Source organism: Procambarus clarkii, chromosome 22 (genome assembly GCF_040958095.1).
Source record: "Procambarus clarkii isolate CNS0578487 chromosome 22, FALCON_Pclarkii_2.0, whole genome shotgun sequence".
Taxonomy (NCBI): domain Eukaryota; kingdom Metazoa; phylum Arthropoda; class Malacostraca; order Decapoda; family Cambaridae; genus Procambarus; species Procambarus clarkii.
In genome coordinates this window covers 6,430,027-6,454,583 of record NC_091171.1, presented here as the reverse complement: position 1 = coordinate 6,454,583, position 24,557 = coordinate 6,430,027, and the positions used below count along the sequence as shown (strand labels likewise).

Below are 24,557 nucleotides of genomic sequence, written 5' to 3'. Positions count from 1 at the left end.
GACGGGGCCGTGGGGGGCCTTCATCCCAGGAGCCACCTGCAGGGCCAGGAACCACCTGTAGGCCAGCAGAGGGCAGCCGCCTGTGTTGACATGTAATACCGTGCCTGTCTGGTTCGAAAAGTTACACTACATTTCCCACAAGGTGCCACGTGGACCCTTCTTCACCTGTTGGCCAAGCTTGTGGGTGGCAGCTGGTGGTGTGCCTCCTGCAGCTGCCTCTACTGCCCACCACCCTCACTCTCCTCTTATGGTGTTACCACCATGACCTCGTGTGTGTAAAGATATAACCAACACATTAACAACTCGGAAATCAAGAAATAAAACATTCACAAACCCACAAGACATTTGAGAAATCTACAGAGAGTGAAAAGTACTAAATGATTAAGGTTTAAGTAAGCCAAAAAGCAATACAACTAAGGTGCAATAACATATACAAATAAAGCAGGACTGCCGCTCTTACTGCTCCACACACCAACATAACCTGACGAGCCTCAGTCAGGGAAAGCGAAAGCTTCCAATGTTCTCATGTCCATTAACTAGTCTACAATTTGTAAACTAGTAATCCCATTGCATTTATTTTGAGAATGGGCTACAAAAAAATATATAAAATTGCAATATATGGCAAACCAAATTTTAAAAGACGAGGTAAACGAAGCATAAACCAAGAAAATAAGGAACATCAACTAGATGAAAGAAAGAACTTAAGAGATGAAAGTGAGCAATCAAGCGGTCTATGACTGGTGACTCAGACACCCCCACCCCCCTCCCTCCGGCCTCCTCGTTACCTTGTGATGGTTGGTTTGGTTGGTCCACACCTGCGCCGCCCTCGGGCACACCTGGCACCACCACCACCACCACCACCACCCGGGTGCTTATGGTGGCCAAGACCAACCCAAACATTTATGGTCTAATGACGCGGGGTTTTCGTGGCGGTCTCCTGGTGTACTAGTTCCATGTACACAGGTTGTTGGGCGGCAGCTTTCATGAAGGTACCAGGTCACACGGGTCGTAGCTTGCATCATCCTCACACTCAACTGAGACCTTCCAATGACTGGCCACACACATATAACTTACATACACACACACACACCTGGCATTCAACCCGCCCCGTGCATAGATGACCTAGACATTCAACTCACCCTCACATAGTAGAGCTATTTTTAAGCTATTAATCAATAGCTTATCTTAGCGTTCATATTTGAGTGTTTATTTACTAAATAACTATTTCCATATCAACTTTCAACGATAACAGTTCCATTCATTATTTCTCATTATGGAAAGAAAGAGTTACAACATTGTGCTCGAGTGACCTGGCAACGGACCAATCCTGGCGGGGCGGGGTTGTATATAAGAGTTTATTTGCCTTATGTACGAGTTGCGTTATGGTAAGCCAGCTCCGTCACCGCCTTATGCTAGAGGAAGGTCCTCTTAAGAGCTACCTGTGCGCTACCTTGTTGTGAGTCAGAGGGACAATTCCCCCCATCACCCCCCCCCCACGGCAAGGTCTCTGACTAGGCCGCCTAGTTGGTGGCGCACGCAAACTGTTTCTTGAATCATGATGTAGCCACTGCGATTGTGATAGGAGAAAACTCTTGTATCTGGTGGCTGGTGTAGCTGGTGCTTGATGTCTCTAACCTCTATGGAGGCTCCACCGTGAGCAAGAGTGGCCGCCGTGGGTATGGCGCTACCCTATTTGACCGGGTATTTGATGGGGGGAGGGGGGGTATTGGGTTTTTGCGACAAACCGGTTTGGGAAAGATTATTCTCAGGAAATTAACTTATACTCCATAAGGACTTAGGAACGACGCCCACTTGGCTCCAGACGGTAGCCTTAGGTCATTACGGCGGCGGGGGGGGGGGGGGCACACCCCTCCCATTCATTGTTAATTGACGCCCAAAAATAACACCAATTTACTTCCACACAACCCAATACCCCTTTACTCTTATCCCAGCGTATTAACATTTTGCTCCCTTAGCCCATTGTACATTAATGTCCACTTAGGTTACTTCCACCTCACTCAACCCCATTACCTGGAGTATACCTGGAGCATTCCTGGAGCATACCTGAAGCATACCTTAATAGGATCTCGGGGGTTCTTACCCCCCAAAGCCCGGCCCGAGACCAGGCTCGACTTGTAATAACTTGGTCCAAACAGACTGTTGCTTGGAGCGGCCCCGCAACAGCCTTTTGGACCAAGTTATCAATGTAGCTTGACACAGTTTTCAAATGTAGATCTGATAGACCTCAATAAACTCAGGAATCTGTACACCAGTTGACTGACGTCGAGAGGCGGGACCAGAGAGCCGAAGCTCAACCCCCGCAAGCACGACCAGGCGAGTACAAGTTGCAGACAACGACTCTTAGGTCGCGAGGCTTAATTTATATCTCTCCCTGTCGGGGAGGCAATCTTAAGTGTCATGAACGGATCATCGTACAGAGATAAGAGTTAACTGATGTAATTAAATGTCAACAAGGAAGTGATGGGGCGAGAATAGACTTACGTAATGGGGGGGGGGGGGAAGGGGGCTGTAAGGCAGCCACAGGTCCACGCTCCCTCACTAGGTTCATGGTCACAATTGCTTTTCACCTTTGTAAATACACATTAATGCCATTGTGAGGAAAAACAACACACCTCAACACTGTTTATGGAGACAGACGTAGATCTGTGTATTTTTGTATGTAGGTTAGATCAGCAATTTCAAAGCCCTACAATCACCTTCTGTGGTTGATTGTTCAATAAATCCGTCAACTATATGTTTAACAGATCTCTCACCCTGTCCATGGAGGACAGAAGAAATATGCTCGTTAGCACTGTAAATGTCTGGCCACGTCTGTGGTAGAAAATAATAATAATAATAAAACTAGGTTCACACATCAGATACTCCTCTAAAAGGCTACACATCTGGCGCCCGTTCCGTCACCTGTGTCACACACCCGACACAAGACCTCACTACACACCTGGCGCCCGTTCCGTCACCTGGGTCACACACCCGACACAAGACCTCGCTACACACCTGGCGCCCGGTCCGTCACCTGGGTCACACACCCGACACAAGGCCTCGCTACACACCTGTGGAGAGAAGAAAAAAGTCATATTAAGAGCTTGTATGCACTTACAGGTTTCTAATTACTTCAGTAGCGTCAGAAGCATTATCAAAACTACATATAACGATCATCTACGTTACTACTCCCCTGCGAGTATACCTGAGCATACCTGAAGAGGGTTTCGTGAGATATACTGCCCTAGCTCGGCCTGAGGCCAGGCACGACAATTATTGTCCCAACAGATCCAGGTGTGTGGATCTGTTGGGACAATAATTAGCCTCCAGTGTTTTCAAAGCTATAATTAATGGTTATCTTGAGATGATTTCGGGGCTTAGCGTCCCCGCGGCCCGGTCCTCTACTAGGCCTCCTTTTTGCTACACACCGCCAGGAAGCAGCCTGATGCAGTTGTCTAACTAACAGGTACCTATTTACTACTAGGTAAAGGGGGCATCAGGGTGAAAGAAACATTTTGCCCATTTGTCTCCGTTTCCACCGGGAATCGAACCCGGAACCTCAGGACTACGAATCCGAAGTCTTGTCCACCCAGCTGTCAAGCGCTGGACACAATTCTTGGCCCGATAATACTACCTTGAGGTGTTTCCGGGGCTTAGCGTCCCCGCGGCCCGGTCGTCGACCAGGCCTCCTTGTTGCTGGACTGGTCAACCAGGCTGTTGGACGTGGCTGCTCACAGCCTGACGTATGAGTCACAGTCTGGTTGATCACGTAACCTTTGGAGGTGTTTATCCAGTTCTCTCTTGAACACTGTGAGGGGTCGGCCAGTTATGTCCCTTATGTGTAGTGGAAGCGTGTTGAACAGTCTCGGGCCTCTGATGTTGATAGTTCTCTCTTGAACACTGTGAGGGGTCGGCCAGTTATGTCCCTTATGTGTAGTGGAAGCGTGTTGAACAGTCTCGGGCCTCTGATGTTGATAGTTCTCTCTTGAACACTGTGAGGGGTCGGCCAGTTATGTCCCTTATGTGTAGTGGAAGCGTGTTGAACAGTCTCGGGCCTCTGATGTTGATAGTTCTCTCTTGAACACTGTGAGGGGTCGACCAGTTATGTCCCTTATGTGTAGTGGAAGCGTGTTGAACAGTCTCAGGCCTCTGATGTTGATAGTTCTCTCTTGAACACTGTGAGGGGTCGGCCAGTTATGTCCCTTATGTGTAGTGGAAGCGTGTTGAACAGTCTCGGGCCTCTGATGTTGATAGTTCTCTCTTGAACACTGTGAGCGGTAGGCCAGTTATGCCCCTTATGTGTAGTGGAAGCGTGTTGAACAGTCTCGGGCCTCTGATGTTGATAGTTCTCTCTTGAACACTGAGGAGTCGGCCAGTTATGCCCCTTATGTGTAGTGGAAGCGTGTTGAACAGTCTCGGGCCTCTGATGTTGATAGTTCTCTCTTGAACACTGTGAGGGGTCGGCCAGTTATGCCCCTTATGTCTAGTGGAAGCGTGTTGAACAGTCTCGGGATTCTGATGTTGATAGTTCTCTCAGAGTACCTGTTGCACCTCTGCTCTTCAACGGGGGTATTCTGCACATCCTGCCATGTCTCCTGATCTCATGTGGTGTTATTTCTGTGTGCAGGTTTGGGACCAGCCCCTCTAATATTTTCCACGTGTAAATTATTATGTATCTTTCCCGCCTGCGCTCAAGAGAATACAGATTTAGGCTCTTTAGTCGGTCCCAATAGTTTAGATGTTTTACTGAGTGGATTCTAGCAGTAAAGGATCTCTGCACGCTCTCCAGGTCAGCAATTTCTCCAGCTTTGAAAGGGGCTGTCATTGTGCAGCAGTATTCCACTCTAGAGAGCACTAGCGTCTTGAAGAGTATCATCATCGGTATAGCATCTCTAGTGTGAAAAGTTCTTGATATCCAACCTGTCATTTTTCTTACAGTTGTGACGGCTACTTTATTGTGTTCTTTAAAGGTAAGGTCTTCCGACATGAGTACACCCAGATCCTTTACATTTGGATTCATTCAATCGTACATGCAATCATTGAATTCATACATTCAATCAGCAGTGTAAAAAACGCTGGCCAACACCAAGTCATTTATTACACACAGTAATCATTAGCAGACGACCAAACCATTGTTAAACTGCGCTGTTACTACACTGCCTCAACTGTTACTACACTGCCTCAACTGTTACTACACTGCCTCAACAATTAGGAAGCAGCATTAAATACTAACAAATTGCGTCAACTATTACCAAACTGCGTCACTTGCCACCCGGGGCTAAGTCAACACCGGCCAGGTTACCTGGAGCAGTATTTACACCTGGCAAACACTAGAGCACTTGTGTGTTCCAGGAGGGGGGGGGGGGGTGTTGTAGCCTCCACCCCTGACGCAGCCTCCACCACTGACGCAGCCCCTCACCCCTGACGCAGCCTCCACCCTGACGCAGCCTCCACCCCTGACGCAGCCCCTCACCCCTGACGCAGCCTCCACCCCGGACGCAGCCTCTACCCCTGACGCAGCCTCCACCCCTGACGCAGCCTCCACCCCCTGATGCAGCCTCCACCCCTGACGCAGCCCCTCACCACTGACGCAGCCCCTCACCACTGACGCAGCCTCCACCCTGACGCAGTCTTCACCCCTGACGCAGTCTTCACCCCTGACGCAGTCTTCACCCCTGACGCAGCCTTCACCCCTGACGCAGCCTCCACCCCTGACGCAGCCTCCACCCCCTGACGCAGCCTCCACCCCTGACGCAGCCTTCATCCCTGACGCAGCCTCCACCCCTGACGCAGCCTTCACCCTGACGCAGCCTCCACCCCGGACGCAGCCTCCACCCCTGTCGCAGCCTCCATCCCTGACGCAGCCTCCACCCCTGACGCAGCCTCCACCCTGACGCAGCCTCCACCCTGACGCAGCCTTCACCCCTGACGCAGCCTCCACCCTGACGCAGCCTCCACCCTGACGCAGCCCCCACCCTGACGCAGCCTCCACCCCGGACGCAGCCTCCACCCCGGACGCAGCCTCCACCCCGGACGCAGCCTCCACCCCGGACGCAGCCTCCACCCCTGACGCAGACTTCACCCCTGACGCAGCCTCAGCCCCTGACGCAGCCTCCACCCCTGACGCAGCCTTCACCCCTGATGCCGCCTTCACCCCTGACGCAGCCTCCACCCCTGACGCAGTCTTCACCATGACGCAGCGTCCACCCTGACGCAGCCTCCACCCTGACGCAGCCTCCACTCATGACGCAGCCTCCATCCTGACGCAGCCTCCATCCAGACGCAGCCTCCACCCCTGACGCAGCCTCCACCCTGACGCAGCCTCCACCCTGACGTAGCCTCCACCCTGACGCAGCCTCCACCCTGACGCAGCCTCCACCCTGACGCAGCCTTCACCCCTGACGCAGCCTTCACCTCTGACGCAGCCTCCACCCTGACGCAGCCTCCACCCTGACGCAGCCTCCACCCATGACGCAGCCTCCACCCATGACGCAGCCTCCACCCATGACGCAGCCTCCACCCCGGACGCAGCCTCCACCCCTGACGCAGCCTCCACCCCTGACGCAGCCTCCACCCCTGACGCAGCCTTCACCCCGGACGCAGCCTCCACCCCTGACGCAGCCTTCACCCTGACGCAGCCTCCACCCCTGACGCAGCCTCCACCCTGACGCAGCCTCCACCCCTGACGCAGCCTCCACCCTGACGCAGCCTTCACCCCTGATGCAGCCTTCACCCCTGACGCAGCCTTCACCCCTGACGCAGCCTCCACCCCGGACGCAGCCTCCACCCCGGACGCAGCCTCCACCCCGGACGCAGCCTCCACCCCGGACGCAGCCTCCACCCCGGACGCAGCCTCCACCCCGGACGCAGCCTCCACCCCGGACGCAGCCTCCACCCCGGACGCAGCCTCCACCTCGGACGCAGCCTCCACCCCGGACGCAGCCTCCACCCTGACGCAGCCTCCACCCCTGACGCAGCCTCCACCCATGATGTAACACCCATGACCTCCCCCCCCCCCCCCCTCCTTAGAGTTCACACCCAAGGAAGCCTTCTCCAAGAGGTCAGCCCAGATGACCTCGGGATTATCTTGTATGTTGATTAAAAAATTCCTGGGTTAGTCTTAGTCAGCATAGTTTCAAGTATGTAATATTTCATGATACTCCTGTCAAACATTGCAAGGGAATTAGACTGCAGATTCTTATGTGTAAACATCCATGGATCTCCCCCTTTTGGCCAGGTCAGAAGTCAGTCACACATGTAATTAATAACTCCTCTCTTGAAGAGTGTATGGTGAATGTCAAACAAGCTTAATTGAAATATTTTTTAAGTGTTTGTGCATGTGTGGCCCGACCCCCCTAGCATTTCTGATCTAGGTAGCAACAGTAAATCTCCCCTCCCCCCTTTTGGGGTATATATATTGGTCCTGTAGAGATTTAGGAAGAGAGTGCGGGACACCAGGATCGAGAGCGGGTCTGTGAAGAACATCTCAGCCAGGGAGAGACAGGTCTTAAGGTAATGTGTGTGATCTCTGACGTTTTGTTCCATGTCCAAATTTCTTAACTTTTTGCCAGTGTTAGAGTAGGATTTATAAGTGGTGATTGACATAATTTTGGTCTCAATAAACTCATGTTAAATTTCCCGTTTGTGTCAATTGTTGAATCCTCTTAGCCTTTTGGATATAGTGGCTGACAACCGTTTCCATAATTAATGACAGTCATAGAAAGTACTCTCCAAGTCAAGCAATGTTTCTTGCCTCGTTGCTTGATATAGTCTCAATGGTCAAAGGCAGATGGTGGCAGCGTATTTCATCCTGTGTTAGCATCTCCTTGTTGGCAGTGTACTTTGTAGTCCCGGTGTAACCATCATATGTCAGCTCATAACAGTGTTACCAAGTGCAACCGATGGGGAAGTGTTACTCAGGATAAGTAGTGTTTACATTATTAGTTTAGTATCTATTATAGTGGTATTACATTAGAGCGGTGTTACAGACATTTAGAGTGGTGTTAGAATGACGCAGCCTCCACCCTGACGCAGCCTCCACCCCTGACGCAGCCTCCACCCCTGACGCAGCCTCCACCCCTGACGCAGCCTCCACCCTGACGCAGCCTCCACCCCTGACGCAGCCTCCACCCCTGACGCAGCCTCCACCCCTGACGCAGCCTCCACCCCTGACGCAGCCTCCACCCTGATGCAGCCTCCACCCTGACGCAGCCTCCACCCTGACGCAGCCTCCACCCCTGACGCAGCCTCCACCCCTGACGCAGCCTCTACCCCTGACGCAGCCTCCACCCCTGACGCAGCCTCCACCCATGACGCAGCCTCCACCCCTGACGCAGCCTCCACCCCTGACGCAGCCTTCACCCCTGACGCAGCCTCCACCCTGACGCAGCCTTCACCCTAACGCAGCCTCCACCCGACGCAGCCTTCACCCTGACGCAGCCTCCACCCTGACGCAGCCTCCACCCTGACGCAGCCTCCACCCCTGACGCAGTCTTCACCCTGACGCAGCCTCCACCCCTGACGCAGCCTCCACCCCTGACGCAGCCTCCACCCCTGACGCAGCCTCCACCCCTGACTCAGCCTTCACCCTGACGCAGCCTCCACCCCTGACGCAGTCTTCACCCCTGACGCAGCCTCCACCCCTGACGCAGCCTCCACCCCTGACACAGCCTCCACCCCTGACGCAGCCTCCACCCTGACGCAGCCTCCACCCCTGACGCAGCCTCCACCCCTGACGCAGCCTCCACCCTGACGCAGCCTCCACCCTGACGCAGCCTCCACCCCTGACGCAGCCTCCACCCCTGACGCAGCCTCCACCCTGACGCAGCCTCCACCCCTGACGCAGCCTCCACCCCTGACCCAGCCTCCACCCCTGACGCAGCCTCCACCCCTGACGCAGTCTTCACCCCTGACGCAGCCTCCACCCTGACGCAGCCTCCACCCCGGACGCAGCCTCCACCCCTGACGCAGCCCCGATATGTTTACATATATTTAACCGCGTATGAGCTCCACAGCAACAGGAGGCTGTTGATAACAATGATAACATGTGATTGGGAGGTGTCGATGCTGGCAAACTGTTTAATAAATGTAAACAAAGCCGCCAAAGATTGACAATTGAGATTGAGGTTCCTAAGTAGATGTGTGCATGCTTGCTGTATCCTGGCCACGGACCCGGGGTGGGGGGGGCAGTGCATGGAGGATGTTGTTCAAAGTCTTCTGTATTCCTGTTAATATCCCTTATACTGTCTGGGGTTTGGATGTCATTCATAAAATTGTTCTGATCTTTTAAACTTTTAAGAACTGTTATGTTCTTGAATGGGGTGCTAAACATTGCCTCATACTGGCCTTTTAGGATTTCACTAATTTCTTTATCATTCTCTGTGTACGAACCTTTAATTATAAATATAGATCCAATATTAATAGAGTTGTTATTTTGATTTGCAAATGTGACAACATTTTTTTATATTATTTATTTCTTGTATAATCCGAAGGCATGATAGGATTACCGCCCCAAGGTAATAGCTGTCATAGCTGGGTACCGTCCCAAGGGTGGGTACCCAGGTAGCTGGGTAGCCCGCACCCAGCTCAGCTGCAAAGGATGACACGAAGCTGTGACTTGTGTTTAAGTCTATATCTGAAATGAGAATGAGGCAAAGCCTTAGTGCTTTGCCTCATTCATGGTAGGACTGCACCTTGAGGTACAGAGCTTTTAACTGCGCTTGGATTAGATTTTATTTGATTGACTGTTACACTCTTATGTTCTGTTCGATAAAAAATTGATTATCCTTACTTTACCACTTATTCCCATTGACCTCATTTTGTGTCCTATCACTCCATGGTCACATTTATCGAATGCCTTTGCGAAGTCTGTGTATACCACAACTGCATTCTGTTTTTCTTCTAATGCCTCAGTGACTTTGTCGTAATGGTCAAGTAGCTGCGGTTTGAAAGAGTGAAAGAGGTTTGAAAGAGTGATTAGGAATCAAATTTCTAGTTTTATGGAAAACAATGAATTGCACAATCCAGGACAACATGGATTTAGAGCGGGAAGATCCTGTCTGTCACAGTTACTCAACCACTATGACAAAATCACAGAAGCCCTAGAAGAAAAGCAAAATGCAGATGTTGTATACACAGACTTTGCAAAGGCGTTCGACAAATGTGACCATGGGGTGATAGCTCACAAAATGAGGTCAATGGGAATAACTGGAAAAGTAGGACGCTGGATACTCAATTTCCTGTCGAACAGAACACAAAGAGTAACAGTCAATCAGATAAAATCGAGTCCAAGCGATGTTAAAAGCTCTGTACCTCAAGGTACAGTCCTTGCACCGCTACTGTTCCTTATTCTCATATCTGATATAGACAAAAATACACGCCACAGCTTCGTGTCGTCCTTTGCAGATGACACAAAAATCAGCATGAAAATTACCTCTGCTGAAGACATTGAAAAACTACAAGCAGATGTCAACAAAGTTTTTGATTGGGCAGCAGAAAATAACATGATGTTTAACAGTGATAAATTTCAGGTACTCAGGTACGGCAAAAATGAGGATCTGAAACATAATACAGGGTACAAAACACAATCGAATCTTCCCATAGTAGGAAAACAGCATGTCAAGGATTTGGGAATAATGATGTCCGACGATCTAACGTTTAGGGAGCATAACCAAGCAAATATTGCGACAGCCAGAAAAATGATAGGATGGATTACGAGAACTTTCAAATCCAGGGATCCCATCACAATGGTTGTACTCTTCAAGTCACTTGTGCTGTCCCGTCTCGAGTACTGCTCAGTACTCACTTCCCCCTTCAGAGCAGGAGAGATTGCTGAAATAGAGGGAATACAGAGAACATATACGGCACGCATAGACGAGATAAAACACCTAAATTATTGGGATCGTCTCAAAGCTCTCCAAATGTACTCTCTAGAAAGGAGACGAGAGAGATACCAAATAATATACACCTGGAAAATACTGGAGGGTCAGGTCCCAAATCTACACAGTAAAATAACAACGTTCTGGAGTGAACGATATGGAAGAAAATGCAAGATTGAACCTGTGAAGAGCAGAGGTGCCATAGGCACAATCAGAGAGCACTGTATAAACATCAGGGGTCCGCGGTTGTTCAACGTCCTCCCAGCGAGCATAAGAAATATTGCCGGAACAACCGTGGACATCTTCAAGAGAAAACTGGACGGTTTTCTAAGAGAAGTTCCGGATCAGCCGGGCTGTGGTGGGTACGTGGCCCTGCGGGCCGCTCCAAGCAACAGCCTGGTGGACCAAACTCTCACAAGTCGAGCCTGGCCTCGGGCCGGGCTTGGGGAGTAGAAGAACTTCCAGAACCCCATCAACCAGGTAACCAGGTATCAACCAGCTGTGAGAGGCACGATCTTCCCGCTCTAAATCCATGTTGGCCTGGGTTGTGAAGGTCATTGGTCTCCGTGAAACTGGTGACCTGACTCCTAATCACTCTCTCAAATACTTTTATTATGTGGGACGTTAGTGCAACTGGTCTATAACTCTTTGCTAATGCTTTGCTCCCTCCCTTGTGTAGAGGAGCTATGCTACTTTAAGCGCATCTGGTATCTCCCCCGTGTCCAAGCTCTTCCTTCACACTATAATGATTGTCTTGGCACCTTGCATTTCTTTATAAAAATTGAATTCCAGGAGTCTGGCCCCGGTGCTGAGAACATGGACATGTTGTCAATTTCCCTTTCAAAATCTGCCACGCTCGTGTTGATATCAGTTATATTTACACGAGTTTGGATATCACGCATAAAGAAGTTGTCTCTGATCTTCCACTTTCACGGCACTGAAGGGTATTCTAGATGCTGCCGGATTAAAGCCTTATATTAGCAGCAGCTGTCGTGCTAAGACTTCGGAATCTCCTCAGTTCTCTTAAAGCTGTTTATGCTTTGTTTATTCAGTCTTTGACGTGAATTTTTATCCCTGTTCTATTGATCCTGAGCCCCAGTATTCTGCCTACCTCCGCATATTGGATAGGACGGTTGTCAAGGGTAATGGGGTCTGGGATCTCTTTTGCAGTGGGTATTATACGGAGCTTTTGTTTGCTGGAACTTATTTTCCCTTGCATTTCAGAGTTGTTTATGAATTCATTTGGTGCCTTGGTCTTGTCTAGTGAGCAAGTAGGAACACATGACGCGAGGGAAGGACCTGTAGGCTGCTTCTGGGGGCAAATGGTTGGGCACAGGGACACGAGGAGACTCCATTAGACGGTTGACTAACAAGCAACTCTTCATTCAACCCCATAAGAGGCTCCTTGATGGAGACGACTCCCCCCCATAACACGAACTCTCTACCCCCCCCCCCCCAGGAGCCCTCAATCAGCCGGTGTTTGCCCTATGTAAACTGCTCCGGTGTAATCCCCGCCTACGGACTCCCTATCCTGCATTAAACTGAACCCTGTGCAGGATAAAACACATATTGAGATTAGTAAAGATATAATAAAAAATAAAAAAATATATGTAAACGAGAATGGAGTACAACAAACGTAAAAGTTGGTAAAATACAGAGTTAGTAAGAGACACAAAACTGAGAAATATATCAAATTACAGCCTGGGGGAGCTCTACGACCCTTTGGCCCTGGGGGAGCTCTACGACCCTTTGGCCCTGGGGAAGCTCTACGACCCTTTGACTCTGGGGCGAGCTCTACGACCCTTTGGCCCTGGGGCGAGCACTACGGCCCTTTGGCCCTGGGGGAGCTCTACGGCAATTTGGCCCTGGGGGAAGTCTACGGCCCTGGGGGAGCTCTACGGTCCTCTGGCCCTGGGGGAGCTCTACGGCCCTCTGGCCCTGGGGGAGCTCTACGGCCCTCTGGCCCTGGGGGAGCTCTACGGCCCCTCTGGCCCTTGGGGAGCTCTACGGCCCTCTGGCCCTGGGGGAGGTCTACGGCCCTGGGGGAGCTCTACGGCCCTCTGGCCCTGGGGGAGCTCTACGGCCCCTCTGGCCCTGGGGGAGCTCTACGGCCCTTTGGCCCTGGGGGAGGTCTACAGCCCTGGGGGAGCTCTACGGCCCCTCTGGCCCTGGGGGAGTTCTACGGCCCCTCTGGCCCTGGGGGAGCTCTTCGGCCCTCTGGCCCTGGGGGAGCTCTACGGCCCTCTGGCCCTGGGGGAGCTCTACGGCCCTCTGGCCCTGGGGGAGCTCTACGGCCCTCTGGCCCTGGGGGAGCTCTACGGCCCTCTGGCCCTGGGGGAGCTCTACGGCCCTCTGGCCCTGGGGGAGCTCTACGGCCCTCTGGCCCTGGGGGAGCTCTACGGCCCTCTGGCCCTGGGGGAGCTCTACGGCCCTCTGGCCCTGGGGAGCTCTACGGCCCTCTGGCCCTGGGGGAGCCCTACGGCCCTCTGGCCCTGGGGGAGCTCTACGGCCCTCTGGCCCTGGGGAGCTCTACGGCCCTCTGGCCCTGGGGGAGCTCTACGGCCCTCTGGCCCTGGGGGAGCTCTACGGCCCTCTGGCCCTGGGGGAGCTCTACGGCCCTCTGGCCCTGGGGGAGCTCTACGGCCCTCTGGCCCTGGGGGAGCTCTACGGCCCTCTGGCCCTGGGGAACTCTACGGCCCTCTGGCCCTGAGTAGGAGAACCCCCAGAACCCTCTCCAGGTATACACCAGAAACACACTGCCAGCTACCAGCCCTCTTATCTCGCCCTAATCCCTGGCCCCAAGGCAGCGCTCACCCCTGACACAACCAGCAGCCTCCGACCTTACCCGAGGCCCTCCACACACACACACACACACACACACACACACACGCCAAGTATTGCCTCACCGGCCATGGATGTGACCTTTGCTTCCCTGATCTTCCAAATTCACACTAAACACTTCTATTCAAATGATGCAAATTCTACCTTTCTAAGGTTAACAAAGCTTCAAGCCCTCTGGCTCTTTTCAATCCTGACATAAAATTTATAGTCATGAATTTATCAACAACTTTAACATACATTACCTTGAGATGGTTATTAGGATCTACGCTCCTTATCTGAATGTGATCCCCTAGAATGTGATTTTCGATCACATTATTTGGAGACAAAGCCTAGATACTGGCGTTATCCTTAACATAATCAAAACAGCAGAGATAGCATCGCTCCATAAAGGAGGAAATAAGGCAAAGGCAAAAAATTACAGACCGATAGCACTAACATCACACACCATAAAAATCTTTGAGAGCTAAGAAGTAAGATCACAAAATACATGGAATCACAGCATCTCCATAACCCCGGACAACATGGTTTCAGAACAGGGCGCTCTTGCCTGTCACAGTTGCTGGACCACTATGACATGGCATTAGATGCCATGGAAGACAAACAAAACGTTGATGTAATTTACACAGATTTCGCAGAAGCCTTCGACAAATGTGACCATGGTGTTATTGCACATAAAATGCGTTCAAAAGTAATTACCGGAAAAATAGGCAGATGGAGCTACAATTTCCTGACTAACAGAACCCAATGTGTAATAGTCAACAAAATAAAATCCAGCCCATCAACCGTGAAGAGCTCAGTCCCCCAGGGTACTGTGCTTGCTCCAGTACTTTTTCTCATCCTCATATCGGATATAGATAAGGACACAATCTATAGCACTGTATCATCCTTTGCAGATGACACTAGGATCTTCATGAGAGAAGACAACATAGAGGAAATGGCAAACCTCCAATCAGACGTAAATCAGGTCTTTCTATGGGCTACAGAAAATTATATGGTATTTAATAAAGTTCTAGCTCCTGCGCTACGGAAAAAAATTAAAATATAAAAACGGAAACCACGTACAAAACGCAGTCACATCATAACACATAAAGACCAACTAATGAAAATAGAGCACTGCTTGGAAAACCTCACAAATCCAGCTCCGAACATCATCCTGCTTGGGGACTTCAACCTACGGCACCTGAAATGGAAGCACCTGGCTAATACAGTAATATCAGAAAGAATACCAGGAAGTAGCCTAAATGAGCAGGCACGGATGACCTGCTACGGATGTGCGATAGGTTTGCCTTAAACCAGCAAATAGTAGAACCAACTAGGAAGGAGAACACGCTGGACCTCATTTTCACTAATAATGATGAGTTGATCGGGAACATAATGATTACAAATACCTGTTACTCAGATCACAACTTAATTGAGGTACTGACAACCATGGGGAATGGACCTCCAAAACCAGTCCAGATTCCCGGTGGAGGAGATTTCAGCAAATTCAACTTCAATAATAAACGGATAAACTGGGAGCAAATAAACCAGGACTTCACAGAAATAAACTGGGAAGAACAGCTAGGAAATGCAAACCTGAACCAGTGCCTGGAAAAAATAAGCTCAGTAGCACTAGAAATATGTTCAAACCGCATACCCCTAAGAAAAAAGAGAAAGAGATGCAGATTGGAACGGGAACGTCGTTCCTTATATAGGCGAAGAAAACGAATCGCGGAACAACTTGAGAGTCGCACCCTATCTCAAGAACGGCGAAGAAGGTTAGGTAGAGAAATAGAAACAATTGAACTCAAGCTACAAGAATCATACAAAACCCAGGAGAGGCAAAGAGAGCAAAAGGCCATCAGTGAAATAGAGAGAAATCCGAAATATTTTTTCTCCTATGCAAAATCAAGATCAAAAACCACATCTAGTATCGGGCCCCTGCGAAAGGGAGATGGAACTTTCACAGATGACAACAAAGAAATGAGCGAGTTACTGAGGAAGCAGTACGACTCTGTTTTCAGTGAGCCATTAAATGCACTAAAGATTGATAACCCAAATGAATTTTTCATGGATATGATACCAACATCAAATCACATATCAGACGTCGCCCTATCCCCACTAGATTTTGAAGAAGCCATAAACAGTATGCCTATGCACTCTGCACCAGGCCCGGATTCTTGGAACTCCATATTCATCAAGAACTGTAAAAAACCACTATCGCAGGCCCTTCACATTCTGTGGAGACAAAGCCTAGATACTGGCGTTATCCCTGACATACTAAAAACAGCAGAGATAGCACCACTCCATAAAGGAGGAAATAAGGCAGAGGCAAAAAATTACAGACCGATAGCACTAACATCGCACATCATAAAAATTTTTGAGAGAGTGCTAAGAAGTAAGATCACAAAATACATGGAATCACAGCATCTCCATAACCCCGGACAACATGGTTTCAGAACAGGGCGCTCTTGCCTGTCGCAGTTGCTGGACCACTATGATATGGCATTAGATGCTATGGAAGACAAACAAAACGCTGATGTAATTTACACAGATTTCGCAAAAGCTTTTGATAAATGTGACCATGGTGTTATTGCACATAAAATGCGTTCAAAAGGAATTACCGGGAAAATAGGCAGATGGATCTACAATTTCCTGACTGACAGAACCCAATGTGTAATAGTCAACAAAATAAAATCCAGCCCATCAACCGTGAAGAGCTCAGTCCCCCAGGGTACTGTGCTTGCTCCAGTACTTTTTCTCATCCTCATATCGGACATAGACCAGAACACAACCTATAGCACTGTATCATCCTTTGCAGATGACACTAGGATTTTCATGAGAGTTGGCAACATAGAGGACACGGCAAACCTCCAATCAGATGTTGATCAGGTCTTTCTATGGGCTACAGAAAATAATATGGTATTCAACGAGGATAAGTTTCAGCTCATGCGCTACGGAAAAATTGAAAACATAAAAACAGGAACCACGTACAAAACGCAGGCAAATCATAACATAGAACGAAAAGGCAATGTAAAGGACCTGGGTGTACTCAGGTCGGAAGACCTTACCTTTAAAGAACACAATAAAGTAGCCGTCACAACTGCAAGAAAAATGACAGGTTGGATAACAAGAACTTTTCACACTAGAGATGCTATACCGATGATGATACTTTTCAAAACGCTTGTGCTATCTAGAGTGGAGTACTGCTGCACAATGACAGCCCCTTTCAAAGCTGGAGAAATTGCTGACCTAGAGAGCGTGCAGAGATCCTTTACTGCTAGAATCCACTCAGTAAAACATCTAAATTACTGGGACCGACTAAAGAGCCTAAATCTGTACTCCCTTGAGCGCAGGCGGGAGAGATACATAATAATTTACACGTGGAAAATAATTGAGGGGCTGGTCCCAAACCTGCACACAGAAATAACACCACATGAGACCAGAAGACATGGCAGGATGTGCAGAATACCCCCGTTGAAAAGCAGAGGTGCAACAGGTACTCTGAGGGAGAACTCTATCAACATCAGAGGCCCGAGACTGTTCAACACGCTTCCACTACACATAAGGGGCATAACTGGCAAACCCCTCACAGTGTTCAAGAGAGAACTGGATAAGCACCTCCAAAGGATACCTGATCAACCAGGCTGTGACTCATACGTCAGGCTGCGAGCAGCTGCGTCTAACAGCCTGGTTGATCAGTCCAGCAACCAGGAGGCCTGGTCGACGACCGGGCCGCGGGGACACTAAGCCCCGGAAGCACCTCAAGGTAGCCTCAAGGTAGGTAAGGTAACATAGAAAGAAAAAGCAATGTAAAGGATCTGGGTGTACTCATGTCGGAAGACCTTACCGTTAAAGAACACAATAAAGTAGCCGTCACAACTGCAAGAAAAATGACAGGTTGGATAACAAGAACTTTTCACACTAGAGATGCTATACCGATGATGATACTTTTCAAAACGCTTGTGCTCTCTAGAGTGGAGTACTGCTGCACAATGACAGCCCCTTTCAATGCTGGAGAAATTGCTGACCTGGAGAGCGTGGAGAGATCCTTTACTGCTAGAATCCACTCAGTAAAACATCTAAATTACTGGGACCGACTAAAGAGCCTAAATCTGTATTCTCTTGAGCGCAGGCGGGAGAGATACATAATAATTTACACGTGCAAAATATTAGAGGGGCTGGTCCCAAACCTGCACACAGAAATAACACCACATGAGACCAGAAGACATGGCAGGATGTGCAGAATACCCCCGTTGAAGAGCAGAGGTGCAACAGGTACTCTGAGAGAGAACGCTATCAACATCAGAGGCCCGAGACTGTTCAACACGCTTCCACAACACATAAGGGACATAACTGGCCGACCCCTCACAGTGTTCAAGAGAGAACTCTATCAACATTAGAGGCCCGAGACTGTTCAACACGCTTCCACTACACATAAGGGACATAACTGGCCGACCCCTCACAGTGTTTAAGAGAGAACTATCAACATCAGAGGCCCGAGACTGTTCAACACGCTTCCACTACACATAAGGGGCATAACTGGCCTACCCCTCACAGTGTTCAAGAGAGAACTATCAAAATCAGAGGCCCGAGACTGTTCAACACGCTTGCACAGTGTTCTCTCTCACAGTGTTCAAGAGAGAACTATCAACATCAGAGGCCCAAGACTGTTCAACACGCTTCCACTACACATAAGGGACATAACTGGCCGACCCCTCACAGTGTTCAAGAGAGTACTGGATAAGCACCTCCAAAGGATACCTGATCAACCAGGCTGTGACTCATACGTCAGGCTGCGAGCAGCCGCGTCCAACAGCCTGGTTGATCAGTCCAACAACCAGGAGGCCTGGTCGACGACCGGGCCGCGGGGACGTTGAGCCCAGGAATCATCGCAAGGTAACCGCAAGGTAAAGTATCCTACAGTTCAATCCAAGTGGTTGGGGTGGGGTGGAGGGAGTAGATGTGGGAGTAGCGGGGAGCGGCTATGGGGGGCGGGGAGGCAGGCAGGCAGGCCAGGTGGGCAGGCCAGGCAGGTAGGCAGGTAAGAAGGGGCCCGCCAGTGACAGTGTCCACCACACACCCGGTTCCTGTTGCCTGATCAACCTGTCGCTCCCTTCCTACTGGTCACACTGCCACTCTCTTCCTCCGCCTCACAGCACTCCTCTCACTAACTTGCTCCACGTTACAACTTACTCGTCCTCATCCTCCTCCTCCTCCTCCTCCTCCTGGTTGATACCTGGTTGATGGGGTTCTGGGAGTTCTTCTACTCCCCAAGCCCGGCCCGAGGCCAGGCTTGACTTGTGAGAGTTTGGTCCACCAGGCTGTTGTTTGGAGCGGCCCGCAGGCCCACATACCCACCACAGCCTGGTTGGTCCTCCTGGTCGGCTGCACTAACCAGGTCCCTCCTGGACCCGCAGGGCAACACAGGAATAGTGTACACACCAGACACCCTCAGTCCATCACTGGTGATTGTATTATACCTTGCTTGGGATTGCTTGCTTGGGACTGCTTGCTTGAGAGACACGCAGGCGTGACCATGGCTTGAGGAGTCGACGACAACCAGGGGATATCTGAGAGGAGGTGACACGCGTCACCTCGCATCAGACGTTGTGGATCAGGTATGATCACCGATCATACTGTATAACTGTAATTGCATAACTTACACAATCTTTTTCAAACTAGTTTTCTATAAAAATGTGATTTTGGCAGTGATTAATGTTCAGTTTCTGACTAATGTCCTCAGAGCGTGGTGGTGTCGGGCGGCACTTGCAGCCTCTTCTCTCAATTTGTCTCACCGTAATAAATGCAACAGTTTGACTTCACCAGAAACACCCAAGCAACTACCCCATCGAGGCCCATGCATAAAAATCAGTATTACGGTGCTTTAAATTGACTAATTCCTCCCACATTTAACGGATTCAAGAAGCTACCAATTTTGACAGATTGCAGCAAGGAACCATTTTAACGGATGGGTCGGTTCTGCAAACAATTGGGAGGCAGGAGGGGTTAGGCCGGGTTGGTCAATGGATGAAGCTGTCCATCTTATGTATTAGCGATAAGACCTACTATTAATGTATAATGATTAACTGTATATACATAGCTATTGAAGTGGAACGATCTCTCTTACTAGCGGACAGTGTAATTATAAGATGTGCAGGATAGATGTAATTATTAATGTAATAATCACCGTTGAAGTCTGATAAAGATCTTTTGTGCCCTCTGTATTTCTTTTTTGCGCTACCGCTCACAGGATAAGTATGGGGTGCACAATAAACTAATCAGGCTATGAATCATAGCCTGGTCAACCAGGCTATGAATCATAAGTTTGAGTGCAAGCGATGGTCGGTAGCCTGGTTTAACCACACTACCAACCAACTATAATAAGGTAAGCACATGATAGTTAAGTTATCCAAGTCAGATATAATGATAAAATCACAATCACAGTTCAATTGTGGTACAATGGTTATTATTGTTGCAACAATGGGCCTTATTCAGACGACAGTTTGCAGAAGGTTCCAGTGGACGTCTGAAGGCCAGTGAAGAATCCTTCCAGGTAATCTGAGCCTTATTTACTGTGCCAAAGCTCAATGTTCCCCAAACCTTACCTTGGGGACGTTCCCAGGAGGCCCAAAGTCCCAGCGGCCAAGGTCAGACAATCACTGTATAGCACAATCTGGAGTAGGGTCTATGGTCTGGGAAACGTATGTACCGCTCTACGTCATCGCTACCCAATCCAACAAAAGGAAATGATAAAATGCTGAATTTTATATTTGGTACGCACTGTAATTATAATATTAATTTAAGGACAATATTATTATATTATTAACATGACGTCAGTATATATATATATATTATATATATATATATATTATATATATATATATATATATATATATATATATATATATATATATATATATATATATATATATATATATATATATATATATATATATATATGCCAACAAGCCTGAATGGTCCCCAGGACAATATGCAACTGAAAACTCACACCCCAGAAGTGACTCGAACCCATACTCCCAGGAGCAACGCAACTGGTATGTACAAGACGCCTTAATCCACTTGACCATCACGACCGGACAAAATGAGGTGATAGCCGAGGCTATTTGAACCACCCCACCGCCGGCACTCGGATAGTAATCTTGGGCATAGCATTTTACCAAATCACCTCATTCTTTGGGGCACACGTGAGGAACACAAATGCGAACAAGCCTGAATGGTCCCCAGGACAATATGCAACTGAAAACTCACACCCCAGAAGTGACTCGAACCCATACTCCCAGGAGCAACGCAACTGGTATGTACAAGACGCCTTAATCCACTTGACCATCACGACCGGACAAAATGAAAACGAGTGCCGGCGGTGGGGTGGTTCAAATAGCCTCGGCTATCACCTCATTTTGTCCGGTCGTGATGGTCAAGTGGATTAAGGCGTCTTGTACATACCAGTTGCGTTGCTCCTGGGAGTATGGGTTCGAGTCACTTCTGGGGTGTGAGTTTTCAGTTGCATGTTGTCCTGGGGACCATTCAGGCTTGTTCGCATTTGTGTTCCTCACGTGTGCCCCAAAGAATGAGGTGATTTGGTAAAATGCTATGCCCAAGATTACTATCCGAGTGCCGGCGGTGGGGTGGTTCAAATAGCCTCGGCTATCACCTCATTTTGTCCGGTCGTGATGGTCAAGTGGATTAAGGCGTCTTGTACATACCAGTTGCGTTGCTCCTGGGAGTATGGGTTCGAGTCACTTCTGGGGTTTGAGTTTTCAGTTATATATATATATATATATATATATATATATATATATATATATATATATATATATATATATATATATATATATATATATATATATATATATATGTGTGTGTGTGTGTGTGTGTATATCACGAAAATAAACACGTGATTAAGAATGTGACAATGTCAGACCACGGAGGAAAATGAAACAGGAATTTCCTTAAGTACTTTCGTATATTAAATACATTGATATTAATCGTATATTAATATACGATCGTATATTAATTGATTCCTTCTGAAGATGTATTTAATATACGAAAGTACTTAAGGAAATTCCTGTTTCATTTTCCTCCGTGGTCTGACATTGTCACATTCTTAATCACGTGTTTATTTTCGTGATATACACACACACACACACATATATATATATATATATATATATATATATATATATATATATATATATATATATATATATATATATATATATATATATATATATTTCTTTGAAAACGACAGAAAATTTTAGATTTATGATTCTGGCACGAATCTTCTCGATATTCCTCATGATTTTCTTCACTAAAGCAAGAAGATTAAAAATTAACTCTCCAAAGTTAATTTTTACTTATTATTTGGGTCTGACGCTATAGTGATGTGTTTCGTAAGGTCTCTCCTCACATTCTCGATCAGAAATTCTTCTGTTGTTGTTGTCGTTATAGATTCAGCTACTCGGAACAAGTTCCAAGTAGCACGGGCTATGGTGAGCCCGTAGCTTACCTGGCACAGGAGCGGGGCAAGTGGGTGAATTCTTTTGTGTAGCTCCTAATTATATCCTTTAGTGATGAGGTGGTAGGTGACAGTCTCCTGTCTCCAGAGGCCCGAGAACAGTCTCGGGCCTCTGATGTTGATTGTTCTCTCTTGAACACTGTGAGGGGTCGGCCAGTTATGTCCCTTATGTGTTGTGGAAGCGTGTTGAACAGTCTCGGGCCTCTGATGTTGATAGCGTTCTCTCTCAGAGTACCTGTTGCACCTCTGCTCTTCAACGGGGGTATTCTGCACATCCTGCCATGCCTTCTGGTCTCATGTATTCACCTAGTTGTACTCGCGGGGGTTGAGCTTTGCTCTTTCGGCCCGCCTCTATACTGTCAGTGAAGTGTTACTAAGTACTAATTTTTTTTCTTTACACACACACACACACACACACACACCCATGAAGCAGCTCCGTAGCAGCTGTCTAACTCCCAGGTACCTATTTACTGCTAGGTAACAGGGGCATTCAAAGAGAAAGAAACTTTGCTCATGGTTTCTGCCTGGTCCGGGAATCTAACCCGGGCCACAAAATTACGAGTCTTGCGCGTTGTCCACTCAGCTACCAGACCCCTCAGATTACATCAGCAGATGTGATGTAATGTCCGTGTTCAGACACAGAACCAGTCCCTCTTAATATGTTCCACTCGTCTGGTCCTCAGAGGCGGTGGTGTGGAAAGTTGTCGTAAGAGATATGGCTCCCTGCGGCTTACCTCACCTCCACACTACTTTTCTCTTCTTAATATCGCAGGTAAGGAAGCCTTGGTGTAACCGGAACTGTGTACTTGCTCTTTCTCTTGCTTGGTTGGTTATGTCCAGCCGCCTGAAACTTTATCTCATTATAAGGAAAGTCAAATATACGCGTTGATTTATTTATACTTCGTTATCAGTGTTGATTGATGAGTGTTGTTGATCTCCCGCAGCGTACGGTAAAGTAACTATAAGAGAACGGCACTTGTTCATTAATACCTGACTACCTTATCTTGAGGTTACCTTGACATGATTTCGGGGCTTAGCGTCCCCGCGGCCCGGTCGTCGACTGGGCCTCCTCGTTGCTGGACTGGTCAACTAGGCTGTTGGACGCGGCTGCTCGCAGCCTGACCTATGAATCACAGCCTGGTTGATCAGGTATCCTTTGAAGGTGTTTATCCAGTTCTCTCTTGAACACTGTCAGGGGTCGGTCAGTTATGTCCCTTATGTGTAGTGGAAGCGTGTTGAACAGTCTCGGGCCTCTGATGTTGATAGTTCTCTCTTGAACACTGTGAGGGGTCGGCCAGTTATGCCCCTTATGTGTAGTGGAAGCGTGTTGAACAGTCTCGGGCCTCTGATGTTGATAGTTCTCTCTTGAACACTGTCAGGGGTCGGTCAGTTATGTCCCTTATGTTTAGTGGAAGCGTGTTGAACAGTCTCGGGCCTCTGATGTTGATAGTTCTCTCTTGAACACTGAGAGGGGGTCGACCAGATATGTCCCTTATGTGTAGTGGAAGCGTGTTGAACAGTCTCGGGCCTCTGATGTTACCTGGTTGATGGGGTTCTGGGAGTTCTTCTACTCCCCAAGCCCGGCCTGAGGCCAGGCTTGACTTGTGAGAGTTTGGTCCACCAGGCTGTTGCTTGGAGCGGCCCGCAGGCCCACATACCCACCACAGCCCGGTTGGTCCGGCACTCCTTGGAGGAATAAATCTAGTTTCCTCTTGAAGATGTCCACGGTTGTTCCGGCAATATTTCTTATGCTTGCTGGGAGGACGTTGAACAACCGCGAACCTCTGATGTTTATACAGTGTTCTCTGATTGTGCCTATGGCACCTCTGCTCTTCACTGGTTCTATTCTGCATTTTCTTCCATATCCTCCACTCCAGTACGTTGTTATTTTACTGTGTAGATTTGGTACTTGGCCCTCCAGCATCTTCCAGGTGTATATTATTTGATATCTCTCTCGCCTTCTTTCTAGTGAGTACATTTGAAGGGCTTTGAGACGATCCCAATAATTTAGGTGCTTTATTGCGTCTATGCGTGCCGTATATGTTCTCTGTATTCCCTCTATTTCAGCAATCTCTCCTGCTCTGAAGGGGGAAGTGAGTACTGAGCAGTACTCAAGACGGGACAACACAAGTGACTTGAAGAGTACAACCATTGTGATGGGATCCCTGGATTTGAAAGTTCTCGTAATCCATCCTATCATTTTTCTGGCTGTCGCAATATTTGCTTGGTTATGCTCCTTAAACGTTAGGTCGTCAGACATTATTATTCCCAAATCCTTTACATGCTGTTTTCCTACTATGGGTACATTTGATTGTGTTTTG

At 48.6% G+C, this 24,557-nt stretch overlaps 1 long non-coding RNA gene across 1 annotated transcript in view; it reads right to left on the bottom strand.

The window, feature by feature from the left end:
* Positions 1 to 2,555: 2,555 nt before the first annotated feature.
* LOC138367586 (uncharacterized) overlaps positions 2,556 to 24,557 on the bottom strand; it is a 129,732-nt gene continuing 107,730 nt past the window's right edge. Inside the window, exon 4 of the long non-coding RNA XR_011229375.1 lies at positions 2,556 to 3,071. This is a non-coding gene — a long non-coding RNA (uncharacterized lncRNA). The remainder of the gene's footprint in view (positions 3,072 to 24,557) is intronic.